The sequence below is a fragment of the Papio anubis genome, chromosome 3 (genome assembly GCF_008728515.1).
Source record: "Papio anubis isolate 15944 chromosome 3, Panubis1.0, whole genome shotgun sequence".
NCBI lineage: Eukaryota > Metazoa > Chordata > Mammalia > Primates > Cercopithecidae > Papio > Papio anubis.
In genome coordinates, this window is record NC_044978.1 from 85,134,566 (window position 1) to 85,152,664 (window position 18,099).

Sequence of the window (18,099 nt, forward strand, 5' to 3'; positions counted from 1 at the left end):
TGATGCCAGCACTCCCTTGGCTGTCCAGCTGGTGTCTCATTATATCACCTGCTCCCCACCCCTCACAGAGATAACTGTCTCTGGGCCTAACTCAGCACTAGGACACATGTAAGATTTGCAGTCCTTACAGCCTATACTGCCTTTCAAGTTTACTTGGAGACACACAGTGCTGTAGCCCTTAGTGACAGGTTTGCAGGTGTTCAAGTTAGCACTGCTGGAATTAGTGATTTGCCTCTGGCTAGGGTTGGCTTAAATGTTCCCTTCATGAGTAGCATTAGCCGAGTGTGGTCCAGTTTTTCTTTCTGATATTATAGGGCAGCACTGAGGTCATTGCCTCACAACTGCTGTCTTCTCATTCCCCCAGCACCCAGAGATGCTCTCTTCACCATGCTGCTGTTGCTGGGGTTGAGGGAGGGTGGCAGAGATTCAGGACTTTTGAAGAAAATATCTTCAGTACCTTTTTCAACAGTATAAAGATAAAACCAGGTACTATGGGTGCTCACCTGACTTTTGGTTCTTATAAAGGTGTTTTGCTGTGTAGATAACTGTTAACTTGGTGTCTTTGTGTGGGGGTTGATTGGTGGAGCTTCTTATTCGCCATCTTGCTACACCATCTCCTGACTTTTCAGTAGGAGCCATTCTGAGTGGTGTGTGATGACATCTCATTGTGGTTCTGATTTGTATTTCTCTGATGATTATTGATGACAAACATTTTTCATGTGTTTGCTGTTTTTGTTGTTTCATATGTATGTCTTCTTTCGAGACGTGTTGTCCATGTCCTTTGCCCATTTTTTTAGTGAGATTATTTGGTTTTTGTTTGTTGCATTGTTTAAGTTGAAGTAATACCAAGCACACTCTCAGACCACCATGCAACAAAAATAGAAAAAAGTATCAAGAAGATCTCTCAAAACTACACAAATACATAGAAATTAAACCACTTGCTCCAGAGTCACTTCTGGATAAACATCAAAATTAAGGCAGAAATCAAAAAGTTATCAAAATTAATGAAAATAAGGACAAAACTTACTGAAATCTCTTGTATGCAGCTGAAATAGTATTAAGAAGAAAGTTTGTGTCTCTAAATGTCTTCATCAGAAAGTTAGAAGGATCTCAAATTATTAATTTAACTTTGCACCTAAAGTTACCAGAAAAAAAGAACAAACCAACCCCAGTGTTTTTGCTTTTTAAGTGTATTTCAGTTTAATTGATCTCTTTACTCATTAGCATAAAATTTTTAAATACAATAATACCAAATTTATTTGAGGTTTTGGAAGAGTTGTTTTTCTGTAACGTGTTGTGTCTTTGTTAGTGTGTACACACTTTCTCTCTCTTTCTCTTGCTTTCACTCTTTCCCTTGCTCTTTCTTCTCATTCTCTCTTTAGAACTTTCTTAAAACTTGATATATTGTGTGTTATAATATAACTGTATTTGGGGTAACATATATTTCAAGCCTCTAATAGTAAAAATAAATTAATATTGAGTAAGACTGGATCATCATACTGTTTATGCCCGGAGGTTGTTTAATGCCTGGAGGTTGTTTAATGGTAGAACTATAAAAACACTCCTGCTTAAGGCTACCTGCTAGTGGGGGTCTCCATTACAGGTGGAGCAAGCTCTATGTTTTCTTAAGAGCTGGTTCCACCACCAGGAAACCTAGACTCTCAAATCAGCTCAAGCTCACTTTTGAAACACACAAAGATCTCACATCTTGGCAAAGGGAAAAGGAACATGTTCTGTTTTTTTTCCTTACTCTGGCTAAAGTCGCAGAAAAATTAGGACTCATTTTTCTTCCCTGGATGTCAAATGGTGAGATTTCTTTGTTTAGTTTCAAAATTTATAATTGACACAGAATTGTGTATATTTATGGAGTACATTGTGACCTTTCAATGCATGTATAAATAGTGCAATAATCAAACTGGGGTAATTATCATACCCATTACTTTAAAGATTTACCAGTGCTTTGTGGTGGCAATATTCAAAATCTCTTCTAGCTGTCTTAAAATATACACTACATTGTTATTTGCTATAGCCACCCTGTTGTGTTATAAAACACCAAAACTTATTATTTCTGTTTAACTGTAACTTGTACCCAATGACCAACCTCTCCTGGTACTCCCTCCCTACCTCCACTAACCTCCTTAGCCTCTGGCTGGTAAATAAGAGAGAAAAGAAGTATATTTATTTCTGTCTTTACATTTATATTGGAAAATAGAATACTTAAATTATATAAATCTGCTTAATAAGGCAAATTAAATCTTTTAAAATAAAAAATATATTTGGTATTGAAATAATTCATAGTTGAAGTTCTTAATTATGGTTTCTGCTACGTGTCATTCTTCATTTTCAATATTTTCTCCAGATATCACAGAAGTGAAATGAAATATCTTATGAAGAATGGTTAGACATACATACATAGACATAAGGAAATACATACATACTATGTCTACATAGAGTTTCTACCTAAGAAAAAATTAAAACAAATTGTGGTGTGAGAAGTGAGATCTAGTGGATCAAATGTTCACTATTTGCAATGCTAAAGTGAAGGTCTGCCACTAGAGGGCAGGGTTTGACTAGTGATTAAAAGTTATAATTCCTTATAGACAAAACAGATATTTGACCAACAGTTCCTATACAGTTATCCTATCAGTAAATAACAAGTTCACCTCTGATCTTACTTAATTCTACATTTGCCTTTGTGGTTTTGTGTGATGCCTGTAACTTTTAGTGATCCAAAGATCTGCTGCCCATGAAATCCCTATGAGATCATTATTTTGTTTAGGCAGGCTTAAAATCCTCCTCTTCTCAAAATTGGCTGCATTCTCTGACTTTGTACTCCTTGACCTGACATTCATTTATGTTTAATCAAGAAATAATGCTTCAAGTCATCACTATTATCTCTATACTTAGAGGTTCTCAGATAGATCAATAGAGAGATGATAGAGATAGATATAGAGATGATAGAGATAGAGATGATAGAAATATAAATGTGATATAGCCTCCTTCTTAAGAGCTTAAATGACAGTGTGCCTGTTACTGACCACTAACCACTTAGGACCTCCTGTGTTGTTCTACAAATCCTGCCCCAGTCCTACTATATTGTCTATTTCTCCCACTTTAAACCTATTATTTACTAAGTTTATACTTTGTTTATTGCTGGGAAATTGGTGTGCTTATATATGATTTTAATAATACAAGCTGAACTGAAAATAGTGTAACAGCTGATCTTTTTTAAAATGCACTTTTAAATTAGAATTTATTCCTGGAGACAGTCAATGATAATATCCGTTTAATATTTGCTTTTCAATTTTATTTGTCCATTTCTCATTAGCTAATATTTATGAATCTTTCCCATATGACTAGCATTGTAAGTGTAGGTTAATACTAATTTTAATCCTATGACATAGATGCTGCAATTATTTCCAATTTAGAGCTGAAATTGAGGCTGAGGATATTCTTAATCATTTACCCTTATGAAACATGAAGATTTAGGCTGTGATATATTGGAGACCAACACACAAGTGGCATATTGTGTAAGTGGCAGAATTTGTTTTCTTGATGCTAGAGTTGGTAATACCTCCTCTCAGGCTTTCTATAGGCAGCAATTTTTAAGTAATCTAATTAGGCACACAGTTTTAAATAATCTAATTTAAAGCCCTTAGTGACTCTTGAACTATTGGGTAGATGTTATTAAGTTTATTATTAAAGTCCTATCTTTATATTTTTATGCTCACAAGATCAATTAATTAATCTGTTATACTTATGAATTATATAATAAACATGCTGCTAGGACCTGAGCATACAAAAATTGACAATACTTGACTCCTCAAAGAGTTTTAATGATACATGGAAACAGTATATAGAGTTTTTAAAAATAATCTTAACTAGAGATAAAATGGAATAAGTTACACATATCAAATATTTTATGTACACAATGTTTTGATTCCAAAAGAAGAAGTTGTGCTAAGCAGACATGTTGCTCTCCACCTAGAAGTCAAAAAGTCATGTGAAATAGTCCTCTGTTTCTGATGACAGAAAGAGAGTAAAAGCTCTGTAAGTATATCCAGCCATGGATATGAGCAGTGGCCATAGTGGTGATGAATCCAATCCTCTGGGGTGCATTTGAAACCAAACTGAGCTCTCTAGGCTTTCTTATGACAAACATCAGATTGAGGACATGGCTCAGTCCAGCCATACTTACTGGTTTACAGAAGGAACAGCAAGATTATATAAGAGCAAGTCAAGTACATTGGGCCACATTCCTACAATTCAGAGAGTTTGGAATATATGAAACTCACACTGCTTGGAATCTAGACTAACCTATGAGCCACACAGAAAGACCTGGTAGTTTCAGGTTCCCTTAGTAGGTGATCACAGAAGATTTTTGGGTTTCCAGACTGGAATGAGCTTCCAGACAGGCAGAGGGGCCCCATTCTAGACTGCTGGTGGCTGAAGTACTCTTTACTCATATGTTCCTGGAGGTCTCTTTCTGCAGTTTTTCACAGACAAAAGGCTTATTTTAATGTCCCCTTAATGAAGCCAAATCTGAGGATATTATTAAGCTTTTTATAGATGAGTAAAATAGTCAACTTTGAATGCATTTTAAGTTATTTTAAAAATCATTGGTTTTCTGTTTGTTTGAGACATAATTCTCATAAAAATGAAAATAAATAAGCAGATTTCAATGAATGGCTGACAAAGTGAAAAGCAACACTTTGTTTTAAATGTTGGTACTTGGGAGTTGAAATTAGGGAAAACAGTGGTTCAGTTTTAATGTAAATAACAATCCGTTTAGCCCAAGCAAAGAAGAAAGACGCAGACTGTGTGCAATAACTTTCTGGGCATTTAATTTAAGATGGATATATGTACTTCTTGGCATCTGATGAAAATTGCATGTCTAACTAATTCAAAGTTATTTCATTTTTCTTAGTAGAAAATTTAGGACTCAGATTCAAATACATTGTCCTAATGTTTAGACAGTGTTTGGTTTGTCTTTCTGAAAGCATGCATATTCTTTTTGCTCCCTGAAAATTGCCTCAATGCATCACAGAACAGAAATAGAAAGGATCTCTATTTGGTATCTCAAGGGTTTCCTCTGTAGTAAAGCACTGTCAAAAGACCACAAGTGAGAGCCTGGATCCCATACTAGTTAGAATTCATTCAGTAGGGATGCAGCAAAAAGAAGTCTGCAGTGGCTATATAGACATCAGGCAAAGTAAATTTTAGGAAAAAAAAAAAAATTTGAGAGAAAATGGATCATTTTACAAGGATAAAGGCATCAATTCATCAAGAAAACATAACAACATTATACTTTGATGTACTAGTAACAGGGATTCAAAGTACATGAAGCAAAGACTGATATGAAGCAATAACAGGATAAATCAATTAATGCAAAATACAGTATTCGGAGTTTTCAACATCTCTTTCTCAATAATGGATATAATAATTAGATAAAAATTAGTAAAATATAAAAATACTGGAACAAAGCTATTAACTAAACTAAGCTCAAAGTTCAATTAGGACCTACAACAACACAGTGGGGAAGAAAATGAGAGAGAGAATAGCTGCACAGAAAGGATCACTAGGGAGGTTGGCTTAGCAGGGAGATCTGGAGATGGCTGGGAGCAAAGAAGGACAAAGCCTATCTGTATTAGTTGTGTAGTGAGTGCCATCGCAGGCCTCAGTGACCTACTATGTAAAGAACTCCAGTAGCATTTTGTACATTAGACAACAGTGCCACCATCACAATGAGGATGCCCACGAGCCAGACCTGGTGCCACATTTTCTTCTGTGAGGGGGAAAAAAAGACATCAGGATGTCCATAGCAGCCCTGACCATTAAAAATCCCTAAAACCTTCATCACTGCTATGGACAATCATGGCCATGGCCCTTGAGGACCCATGGAATCTTTATTGATGCTGACCTCTGCTAATAGAGCTGCATGGAGACTACACTGCTGGGGCCTCCCCCAGAATAAGAGCCACCACGTCCCACCCAATACTGGAAAGTGATCAATGGGTCTTAAGTAGATATCAAAGGAGCAATTGAAATATATCTTGAGATAAATGAAAATGAAAACATCATACCAAAACTTATGGGATACTGCTTATGGGAAGCATTTCTAAGAGGGAAGTTAATGGTATAAATGCCTACAAGAAGGAAAAAATACATATCTCAAACAATCTAACTTTATACCTCAAGGGACTAGTTAAAGAAGAATAAAGTAAGTCCAAGGTTAGCAGGAGAAAAATAACAGAGATATGAGTAGAAATAAATAAAGACAGAATAATGATGGAAAAGATCAACCAAACTAAAAGTGGTTTCTTAAAAAGATAAACAAAAATAAGGAATCTTTAGTTAAACTAATGAAAAGGTAAGATTACTCAAATAAATAAGAAGTGATAAAATTGACATTATGATATTGCAAAATACAAAGCGTTACAAGAGATTACTATGAGAAATTATACACTAAGAAATTGGATAACCTAGAAAAAATGGATAAATTCCTAGAAACATACAAAACTGAAAAGACTGAATCACAATGAAATAGAAAATCTAATGGCTGGGCGCGGTGGCTCATGCCTGTAATCCTAGCACTTTGGGAGGCTGAGGCGGGCGGATTGCCTGAGGTCAGGAGTTCAAGACCAGTCTGGCCAACATGGTGAAACCCCATCTCTACTAAAAATACACAAAAAAATTAGCCGGGTATGGTGGCATGCACCTGTAATCCCAGCCACTCGGGAGGCTGAGGCAGGGGAATTGCTTGAACCAGGGACGGGGAGGTTGCAGTGAGCCAAGATCATGCCACTGTGCTCCAGCCTGGGTGACAGAGCAAGACTCCAACAACAAATAAATAAATAAATAAATAAATAAATAAATAAATAAATAGAAAAAGAAATAGAAAATCTAGATAGACCAATAACTAGTAAGGGTATATCAGTTAAAACAATTCTGTCAATGAAAAGCTGAGATCCAGATGACTTTATAGGTGTATTCTATCAAACATTTTTTATAATAGTATTAATACCAATTATTCTCAAACTCTTTTGAAAAGTTGAAGGAGAGAGCCCTTCCAAATTTATTCTATTGTCCATATGATGTCGGCTGTGAGTTCTTCATATATGGCTCTTACTATTTTGAGGTATATTTCTTTAATACCTAGATTGTTGAGGGTTTTTAACATGAAGGGATGTTGAGTTTTGTTGAAAGCCTTTTCTGAATCTATTGAAATCATCTTGCGCTTTTGTTTTTAGTTCTGTCTATGTGGTAAATAACATTTACTGATTTGCATGTGTGCTGAACCAAACTTGCATCCAAGGGATGAAACATACTTGGTTGTAGTGGATTAGCTTTTTGATGTGCTGCTGGATTTAATTTGCTGGTATTTTGTTGAGAATTTTTACATCTATGTTAATCAAGGATACTGTCCTGAAGTTTTTGTTTTTTGTTGTGTTTCTGCCAGGTTTTGGATTCTGGATGATCCTGGACTCATAAAATGAATTAGGAACGAATCCCTCCTCCTCAATTTTTTGGAATAGTTTCAGTAGGAATGATACCAGATCTTCCTTATACATCTGGTAGAATTTGTGAATCCATCTGGTCCTGGGCTATTTCTGGTTGGTAGGCTTTTCATTATTGATTCAATTTTGGAACTCTTTATTGGTCTGTGCTGGGATTCAACCTCGTAGGTATATCATCCCACAACCTTCTGGTGTTCATTGCTTTTGATGAGATATGAGCTGTGAATTTTATCCAGGATTACTTATCCTTGGAGAGTTGCTTCTTAATTCTTCCTGGATTCTATCTTTGTTTTTGACTTTCAGCAGTTTGACTATAATGTGTCTTGGTGTAGATCGTTTTGTGTTTATTCTATTAAAGATGCATTTAGCTTTTCAGATTCATGTCTTCACAAGGAAAGTTTTCAGGCATTATTTCTTCAAATATTCTTTCTGCTTTATTTGTTCTCTGTCTCTCCTCCTGTGCTACTTCAATTATGTGCATGTTGGTACACATGATGGGGTGTCCCACAGATCTCTTAGTCTCTGTTTATTTTTCTATTTTTGTTTGTTTCTATTCCGCAGGCAGATGGTCACAATTAACTTATTTCCACGCTCACTGATTCATACTTTCACTTCCTCAAATATGTTGTTGAATCCCTTGATTAAATTCTTCATTTTAGTTATTTTACTTTTAATTACAATTTTCATTTGGTTCTACATTTATTAGGTTTCTTTCTATAATTTCTACTTACAAAATCTTTATTAAAATTCTCTATGTATTAGTCCATTCTCACACTGCTACAGAGAACTGCCTGAGATTGGGTAATTTATAAAGGAAAGAGGTTTACTTGACTCAGTACTGCATGACTGGAGGGTCCTCACGAAACTTACAGTCATGGCAGAAGAAGCAAACACATCCTTCTTCACATGGTGGCAGGAGAGAAGAGTACCTGCAGGGAAAATGCCAAACCAAAAACCATCAGATCTTGTAAGAACTCACTATCACAAGAACAGTAGGGGGAAACCACTCCCATGATCCAATTCCCTCCTACTGCGTCCCTCCAAAACACGTGAGGATTATGGGGAGTATAATTCAAATGAGATTTGGCTGGGGACAGAGACAAACTGGCATTCTACTTGGTTAAACATCATTCTTACGGTTTTATTTAGTTCTTTGTACATGCTCCTTGAGCTTATTAAGCAGATTTAATGTAGTTCATTTAAACTCTTTTTATTCTATGTGTAGACAATACATTTTTGTTTATTTCTATACCTCATATTTTGTCTTAATAACTGGACCTTTTAAATATTATAATTTGGCAGCTTTGGAAATCAGATTCTTCTTCCTCTTCAGGGTTTGTGGTTGCTGCTGCTTGTGTTCTTGTTCATTGGTGACTTTTTTTCTTTTTTTGAGATGGAGTCTTGCTCTATTCCCCAGGCTGAATGGTTAGAGGGCAGTGGCACAATCTCAGCTCACTGCAACCTCAGCCTCCCAGGTCAAGCAATTCTCTTGCCTAAGCCTCCTGAGTCAGGCGCATGTTACCACACCTGGCTAATTTTTGTATTTTCAGTAGAGCCGGAGTTTCACTATGTTGGCTAGGTTGGTCTAGAACTCCTGACCTCAAGTGATCTGCCTGCCTCGGCCTCCCAAAATACTGGGATTACAGGTGTGAGCCACCATGCCTGGCCATTGGTGACTTTTTTGAACTTAGTTTCTATAGTTTGTATTATTTGTTGTATGCAGCCACTAAAATCTATGTTCCATTAGCTTAGTGATCAACAAGTGATTCAACAGAGGTTTTCTAAAATACTCAAAACCACACAAAATCTTCCAGTCATTGTATATGGGTTCTGTGGGTAAGTTGAGGTATGGTTTCAACTCTCAGACAAGCGGTCTATAATTTTGTGTTAGCCTTCTCTTCTTGCTTGTGCAGAATCTGAAGGTTTAACAGAGGAGAGATATTTTTAAGTTTTTTTAAGGCTTTTTAAGTTTTTTTGAGCGTGCACCCAGCCCTTGGCATGTCATGGCCTTTTAGATTCTTGGGATATATGGAAGATCATTTTTATATATGTATGCATATATATAAATATATGTATATATGTATATAAATAATATGTGTGTGTATATACACACATATATTATATATATAAATATATATAGAGAAAAATACATATATATTTTACCTCAAATCATTCATTCTCAAGTCTTTCATTCCAGGCTTTTGGTTTGTCTATTTTTTCTTCAACTTTTATTCCTTTCCACAGGCAGCAGTAGCTAATACCTTTTCTTTTACATATATTTGACAAATACTGTCTCACTAGCTGCTTCATCACTAGTAGAGTTCCAAGTGGGATAAATACAGGTCCTTTGAAGAGTTCCCAGACAGATCAAAAGAAACAATTACAATTCTTTAAGAATATAGTCTGTTTTGCTTTATTTGGCGTTAGAAAAGTATAGTAGAAGTGGGTTGTTGTCTGCAAAACTACTTCTGAACTCAAGAGTAGTTTTGGATCAGAGTAAGATAATATATTATAAAACTCTCTTATTCAGATTATTTTCTCCACCTTGATTAAGCATTCACCTCGTTGTTGGAAACTTCTATGAATCTGAAGAGTTCTGGTACAGTCAATTCTGAAAGTTTTTCCCAGTTTCTTTACTCATTTTGTGGAGTAACAAGATTTTGGAGTTTCCTACTCCATCACTTTTACTGATGTCGCTTACAGAAATTTTCATTGCTTTTATTTTTAGTTGATTTTGGTTATCAATGATTTGTTAGAACATTAACTTTTCAATAGCTTAGAATGCAATTGTTATAAGGAAGATTAGATCAGGGGATAGTTGTCATTCAGGTGCTTTCAAGTACCAGGTGATTTGTTAATGTGTGAGGCAGGATGAAAGGAAGGAGAAAATAGGAAGTGAGAAGATCATTGATGAGCTTCAGAATACTTTCATTGTAAAGAATTTCAAATCCAGTTAAAAATACTACATCCAGTGTAAATCATAAATAAATACATAAATTAATAAATATGTAAACTGAATTTTGTCTGTGAATCACCATTTTTGGCATAGATCATGGTTAATGTGTGATAAAATTTTTTGATGATTTTTTGTAGTTTAGATATCATTTGTAACATTTTAATATTCCTCACTTATAATGACTTTCTCATTTGAGGTGCAGAGGTTGTGGTATCCTAAAACTTTGGCATAGTTTATTTGTGACAGCTAAAAAAATCTTCCATGTCATGCACAGGTTGATTTGAAATTGCACATTTGTTCAGTCCACGTTGTCTGTCTGGTTATAATTAATACACAAATTATTCCTTTAAGAAACATAGTTTGCACACCAACATGGTACATGTATGCATATGTAACAAACCTGCACGTTGTGCGCAAGTACCTTAAAACTGAAAGTATAATAAAAAAATAGTTCAACTACTTTAATCATAGATTTAAGTTAGAAGGAGAGAGGATTCTTTTAAACAAAGCAATGATTTAAAGTCCTGTCATCAAATTGTGTCTGGTTCAAAATGTCAATAGAGAAAAGTACCTTCTCTGTCTTTTCTTCTAAAAAATAGATTTTTTAAAGTTTTATCTTCACAGCAAAACTGAATGGAAAGTACAGAGAGTTCTCCTATATCTCTCCCTGACACATACAGCTTCCTCTGCCATCAATACCTCACACCAGGGTAATATATTAGTTACAAGCATTGAACCAATACTGACACGTCATTATCACTCAAACTCCATAGTTTACATTAGGATGCACTCTTGTTGTGTATTTCATGGGTTTTGAGAAATATATAATGACAGGTATCCACCATTATAGTATCATACAGAAGAGTTTCACTACCTTTAAAGTCCACTGGGCTCCACCTATTCATTCCTCCCTGCTCCCTCCCCAGGCAACCACTGATCCTTTTAGTCTCTATACTTTTGTCTTGTTTAGAATATCATATTGATGTAATTATGCAGTATGTAGCTTTTCCAGATTGGCTTCTTTCACATAGTAATATGCATTTAAGTTTTGTTTATATCTTTTTATGGCTTGGTTGCTCATTTCTTTTTAGTATTGAATATATTCCATTATAGAATATACCAGAGTTTATGTATCCATTCACCTATTAAAGAGCATCTTGCTTGCATCCAAATGTTGACAATTATGAATAAAACTTCCATAAACATATGTGTGCAGATTTTTTTGTGGATGTAATTTTCAATCCAGTTGGGCAAATATCAAAGCGTACCATTGCTGGATCGTGTGGTAAGAGTATGTTTAGTGTTATAAGAAATTGTCAAAGTGTCTTCCAAAGGTGCTGTACCATTTAGATTCCCACCAGCAACTAAAGAGAGCGTCTATTGTTCCACAAGTTTGCCAATATTTAGTGCTGTTAGTGTTTTGGTTGTTAGTTATTCTAATGAGTGTGCAGTGATATCTCATTGCTTTAATCTGCAATTCTTTAATGATGTATGGTGTTTAACATCTCTTTATATGATTATTTGAAAAATAGAAAATGTTTTACAAATTTGTCATTCTTGCACAGGGGATAGATATTCTAATCTTCACTGTATCGCTTCAGTTTTAGTCTATGTGATTCCAAAGTGAACACTGTTATGTTTTTTGGATTCCCAAGTTAAAGGATGGGTTAAAACAAACAAGTAATAGGTAATGATTATATGACCTGGAGTTTGCCATTGATGGAAGAACCACTTCTATTTCTGTGAAATAGAAATGAGATCAGAAACTTGTGAATGGAGCAAACAGATTAAGACACATGTGGGAATACAGAAGAGACAGAGAAAAAAACAAAACAAAACAAAACAAAACAAAAAAAACCAAAACAAACAAACAAAAAAAACACTGTAGGAAGGAGAAGGTGTGTCAGCCAGAACCAAAAAGGCACCCTAGCTTCAATGTTGGCAGGTATAAAATAGGATAGATTTTGAGATGGAAGTAAAAAAATATGAGGGGATAGAGGAAGCTATTGGAACTTGGTTTAAGAAACACTAAGCAGGTTGTCTCCCAATACGTAACTCTTTCATCTTTTCCTCAAGTCAAGTTTATACAGAATTTAGAAAAATCAGTTTTAAAGTGCTGGACATTTTCGTTTTTCTCAAGCCAAGTTTATACAGAATTTAGAAATATCAGTTTTAAAGTGCTGGACAAAAGTGTGAATCCACATTTATGGGAAATGATTTAATTGTTTAGGGAGGAAATATTATTTTAAACTCACAACTTGACACCTAGTATTTCAGATATGTGAGATTTTAAAAATCATATTCTAGGCACTGTTTTGTCACTTGGAATAAAAAAGGGAACACAGCAAGTACCCAGTCTCCAGGGAAGTTATATTTTAGTGGCAAACAATTAAAATATGTATAAAATGTATAGCACGTAGGGAAATAAAGTAAGGTAAGCAGAAAAGGAAAAAAGTTATTTCTTGGTTCTCATTTTTGGCTATCACTCATTATGATTTTTGTCTTTAATGCATGTGCTAAACACAAATGTTTCAAAATTATCTCTTTGCTATCAATTGAGAATGATTCATTGTCACAAGGAATTTCAACAGGCTAACTTTTAGCTTCAGAGTGGATTTAGAAACAAAACCATATAAGCAATGCAGAGAATGAAGACAAAATTACTGTTCTAAATAATTTGGGAATTATTATTTTCAGTTTTCATTTTGCACTACATTATTTAGAGTTCCAATTTATAGGCAAGTTGAGAAGTAAAATTACATGATAGCATAATCAAGACTGGTTTTGCCTGCTAGATATTCAATTAATCACGGTTTTAGTTTAAAAGTTATATTCCTCCATCTTTTCTACTATGCTATTTCCTAACAGCTAGTTATAAGTATATCCTACCTGCATTTTATAAACTCATATATAAAAAATTTTTATGTACTCTTGACAAAAAAATACAAATCTATCCACATTTTGCAGAAATTTGTGTTTACATATTTAACTAAAATATTGATTAAAACTGCTGAGTAGAGATGTTAAAATGGTTAAACCAAATACACTACGACTAAAAGAAGCTACCATAGCAACTTAGTTAAGAATTGAAAAGATTTTCATTTTAGTAACACCTCCAGGGCCTTATAATCAAGTTTCTTATTAGTTATAGGTATTATTCTTATTCAATGTTCTCATGTATCCATTTATCAGTTTTAAACCATAAAGTCATGTAGTAGTTTGCCAGTAACTGTCTTCTGGCATAATTTTCCATTTTGTTGTTGTTGTTGCAACAGAGACATCTGAGACTTACGCATTTAAAAACAACCAATGATCAAGGGGCTCTAAAGTTCATCAGAGTGGTCCAAAGAAAGGATACTAAAACAAAGGTGGACATCACACACCGGGGCCTATCATGGGGAGGGGGGAGGGGGGAGGGATTGCATTGGGAGTTATACCTGATGTAAATGACGAGTTGAGGGGTGCAGCACACCAACAAGGCACAAGTATACATATGTAACAAACCTGCACGTTATGCACATGTACCCTACAACTTACAGTATAATAATAATAAATAAATTTAAAAAAAACAAAGGTGGAGATATTTAAATGACTTTCCTAAGCTAAAATAAACTTAAAAAATCTTTAAAACTAAATTAGTACATTCAAGCATAGTTTTAAAATTACAGAACAAAAATACTATTTATTGTTATAAAAACTTTAAGATTATTTTAATGTCATGAAGATCAGACACTAAATAATCTATATTTTAACAGACCATTAAGTAAAGATAATCAATCTCGAAATCTTTTGGCTCAGAAAAGATGGATTTTCAAAATAACATATTGTCTACTTGCAATAAATGTGATATGCAATGAGAAGAAAAAGTATTTTTAAGCAATGGTTGCAAAACACTTTGATTCAATCTAGATTAGACACTTGGTAAACATCTTCAAGCTTCATCTTTTACTGGTTAGATTTCTTGCCTTTTTGTACTTGTCTCAGGGATTTGGTTCTGATATCTTGGGGAGAAGAAGGATCATTTTTCAGCCTGTAACAGTATGTGAATTATATCTCAACAGAGATATTTTTTAAAATAGGCAGAGTATAATTTTAAGTAATATACATTTTAAAAGTTATATTTATGTTACACCTTCAAGAAGACTTTAAAGACATACCAATCAATTGAAAACTTTGTTTTGATCTTGATTCAAATGGACCAAAAGTAAAAAGACATTTTCGAGGCAAATGAAGAAAACTGAACATGAACTGAATGCTAGATAGTACTGAGAAATTATTTTAAACGTACTGAAAGTGATAACAGTATTATGGTTATTCCTTTTAAGTCATATCTCTCAGAGGTGTTTGTTTGTTTGTGTTTGTTTGTTTGTTTTGAGATGAAGTCTCGCTTTTTTGCCCAAGCTAGAGTGCAGTTGCATGGTCTCGGCTCACCACAACCTCAACCTCCCAGGTTCAAGAGATTCTCCTGCCTCAGCCTCCTGAGTAACTGGGATTACAGGCGCCCACCACCATGCCCAGCTAATTTTTTGTAGAGCCGGGGCTTCAACACGTTGGTCAGGCTGGTCTTGAACTGACCTCAAGTGATCCACCACATTGATATCCCAAAGTTGTGGCGTGAGCCATGGTGGCTGGCCTAGAGTTTTATACTGAAGTGTTTTCAGATGAGATAAAGTGATACCTGGGATGTGGTTTTAAATATTCCAACAACAAGGGATGTAAAGGACCTCTTCAAGGAGAACTACAAACCACTGCTCAGTGAAATAAAAGAGGACACAAACAAATGGAAGAACATACCATGCTCATGGATAGGAAGAATCAATATCGTGAAAATGGCCATACTGCCCAAGGTAATTTATAGATTCAATGCCATCCCCATCAAGCTACCAACGAGTTTCTTCACAGAATTGGAAAAAACTGCTTTAAAGTTCATATGGAACCAAAAAAGAGCCCGCATCTCCAAGACAATCCTAAGTCAAAAGAACAAAGCTGGAGGCATCACGCTACCTGACTTCAAACTATACTACAAGGCTACAGTAACCAAAACAGCATGGTACTGGTACCAAAACAGAGATATAGACCAATGGAACAGAACAGAGTCCTCAGAAATAATACCACACATCTACAGCCATCTGATCTTTGACAAACCTGAGAGAAACAAGAAATGGGGAAAGGATTCCCTATTTAATAAATGGTGCTGGGAAAATTGGCTAGCCATAAGTAGAAAGCTGAAACTGGATCCTTTCCTTACTCCTTATACAAAAATTAATTCAAGATGGATTAGAGACTTAAATGTTAGACCTAATACCATAAAAATCCTAGAGGAAAACCTAGGTAGTACCATTCAGGACATAGGCATGGGCAAAGACTTCATGTCTAAAACACCAAAAGCAACGGCAGCAAAAGCCAAAATTGACAAATGGGATCTCATTAAACTAAAGAGCTTCTGCACAGCAAAAGAAACTACCATCAGAGTGAACAGGCAACCTACAGAATGGGAGAAAATTTTTGCAATCTACTCATCTAACAAAGGGCTAATATCCAGAACCTACAAAGAACTCAAACAAATTTACAAGAAAAAAACAAACAACCCCATCAAAAAGTGGGCAAAGGATATGAATAGACATTTCTCAAAAGAAGACATTCATACAGCCAACAAACACATGAAAAAATGCTCATCATCACTGGCCATCAGAGAAATGCAAATCAAAACCACAATGAGATACCATCTCACACCAGTTAGAATGGCGATCATTAAAAAGTCAGGAAACAACAGGTGCTGGAGAGGATGTGGAGAAATAGGAACACTTTTACACTGTTGGTGGGATTGTAAACTAGTTCAACCATTATGGAAAACAGTATGGCGATTCCTCAAGGATCTAGAACTAGATGTACCATATGACCCAGCCATCCCATTACTGGGTATATACCCAAAGGATTATAAATTATGCTGCTCTAAAGACACATGCACATGTATGTTTATTGCAGCACTATTCACAATAGCAAAGACTTGGAATCAACCCAAATGTCCATCAGTGACAGATTGGATTAAGAAAATGTGGCACATATACACCATGGAATACTATGCAGCCATCAAAAAGGATGAGTTTGTGTCCTTTGTAGGGACATGGATGCAGCTGGAATCCATCATTCTTAGCAAACTATCACAAGAACAGAAAACCAAACACCGCATGTTCTCACTCATAGGTGGGAACTGAACAATGAGATCACTTGGACTCGGGAAGGGGAACATCACACACCGGGGCCTATCATGGGGAGGGGGGAGGGGGGAGGGATTGCACTGGGAGTTATACCTGATGTAAATGACGAGTTGATGGGTGCAGCACACCAACAAGGCACAAGTATACATATGTAAAAAACCTGCACGTTATGCACATGTACCCTACAACTTACAGTATAATAATAATAAATAAATTTAAAAAAAATAAAAATAAAAAAAAAAAAAATAAATATTCCAACAACAACAAAAAGAGAGGATAGGGGAGATGAAATCTGAAAGGCAAATGTGGATAGCTGTTTAATCTAGATCATTGGTACCTGGGAGAGGTGAGCTGGTGATTATACCATTCTCTTCATTTGTATCTGTTTGAAATTTTTTCATAATAAAAGTTACATTAGTTGAAATAATTTTCTCTTTTTATTTAAGAAGCTGCTCAACATTATTGATCATTAGAGAAATGCAAATCGAATCTACAATGAGATACCATCTCACTCCAGTCAAAATGGCTTTTATCCAAAAGTCAGGCAGTAACAAATGCTGGTGAGGATGTAGAGAAAAGAGAACCCTTGTGTACTGTTCTTGGGAATGCAAATTAGTACAACCACTACGGAAAACAGTTAGGACATTCCTCAAAAACCTAAAAATAGAGATACCATACAATTCAGCAATCTCACTACTAGGTATATACCCAAAAGAAAGGAAACCAGTATATCAAAGAGAGATCTGTACTCCCATGTTTACTGCAGCACTATTCACAATAGGCAAGATTTGTAAGCAACTTAAGTGTTCATCAATGGATGAGTGAATAAAGAAAATGTGGTACATATACACAATGGAGTACTTGTTCAGCCACAAGAAAGAATGGGATCCTGTCATTTGCAACAAGAGATGGGTGATACTTGAGGCAATCATATTAAGTGAAATAAGCCAGGTACAAAAAGACAAACATAACATGTTTTCAATTATTTGTGGGAGCTAAAATTAAAATAATAGAAGTAATGGATATAGAGAGTAGAAGTATGATTACCAATGGCTGGAAAGTGTAGTGGTTGGGTGTGGAGGAAAGTGGGTATGGATAATGAGTACAAAAAATAGTTAGAAAGAATGAATAATACTCAGTATTTCCTAGCACAATAGGGTGATTATGGTCAAAAAATAATTTAATTTTACATTTAAAAATAACTAAAAGAGTATAACACGATTGTTTATAACACAAAGGTTAAATATTTGAGGGGAATAGATATCCCATTTACCCTAATGTGATTATGATGCATTGCATGCCTGTATCAAAATATCTCATGTAACCCATAAATATATATACCTACTATATACACACATTAATAAAATATTCCTTGGCTAAAGTAATAAATATAGTAAACTTGGAAAAT

At 35.1% G+C, this 18,099-nt stretch overlaps 1 non-coding gene across 1 annotated transcript; it reads right to left on the minus strand.

Annotated features, from left to right (window-relative positions):
* Positions 1–11,997: 11,997 nt before the first annotated feature.
* On the minus strand, positions 11,998–12,104 carry LOC116274298. Its single transcript, XR_004182929.1, has one exon. It is a non-coding gene; the product is annotated as a U6 spliceosomal RNA (small nuclear RNA).
* Between the last annotated feature and the right edge of the window lie 5,995 nt (positions 12,105–18,099).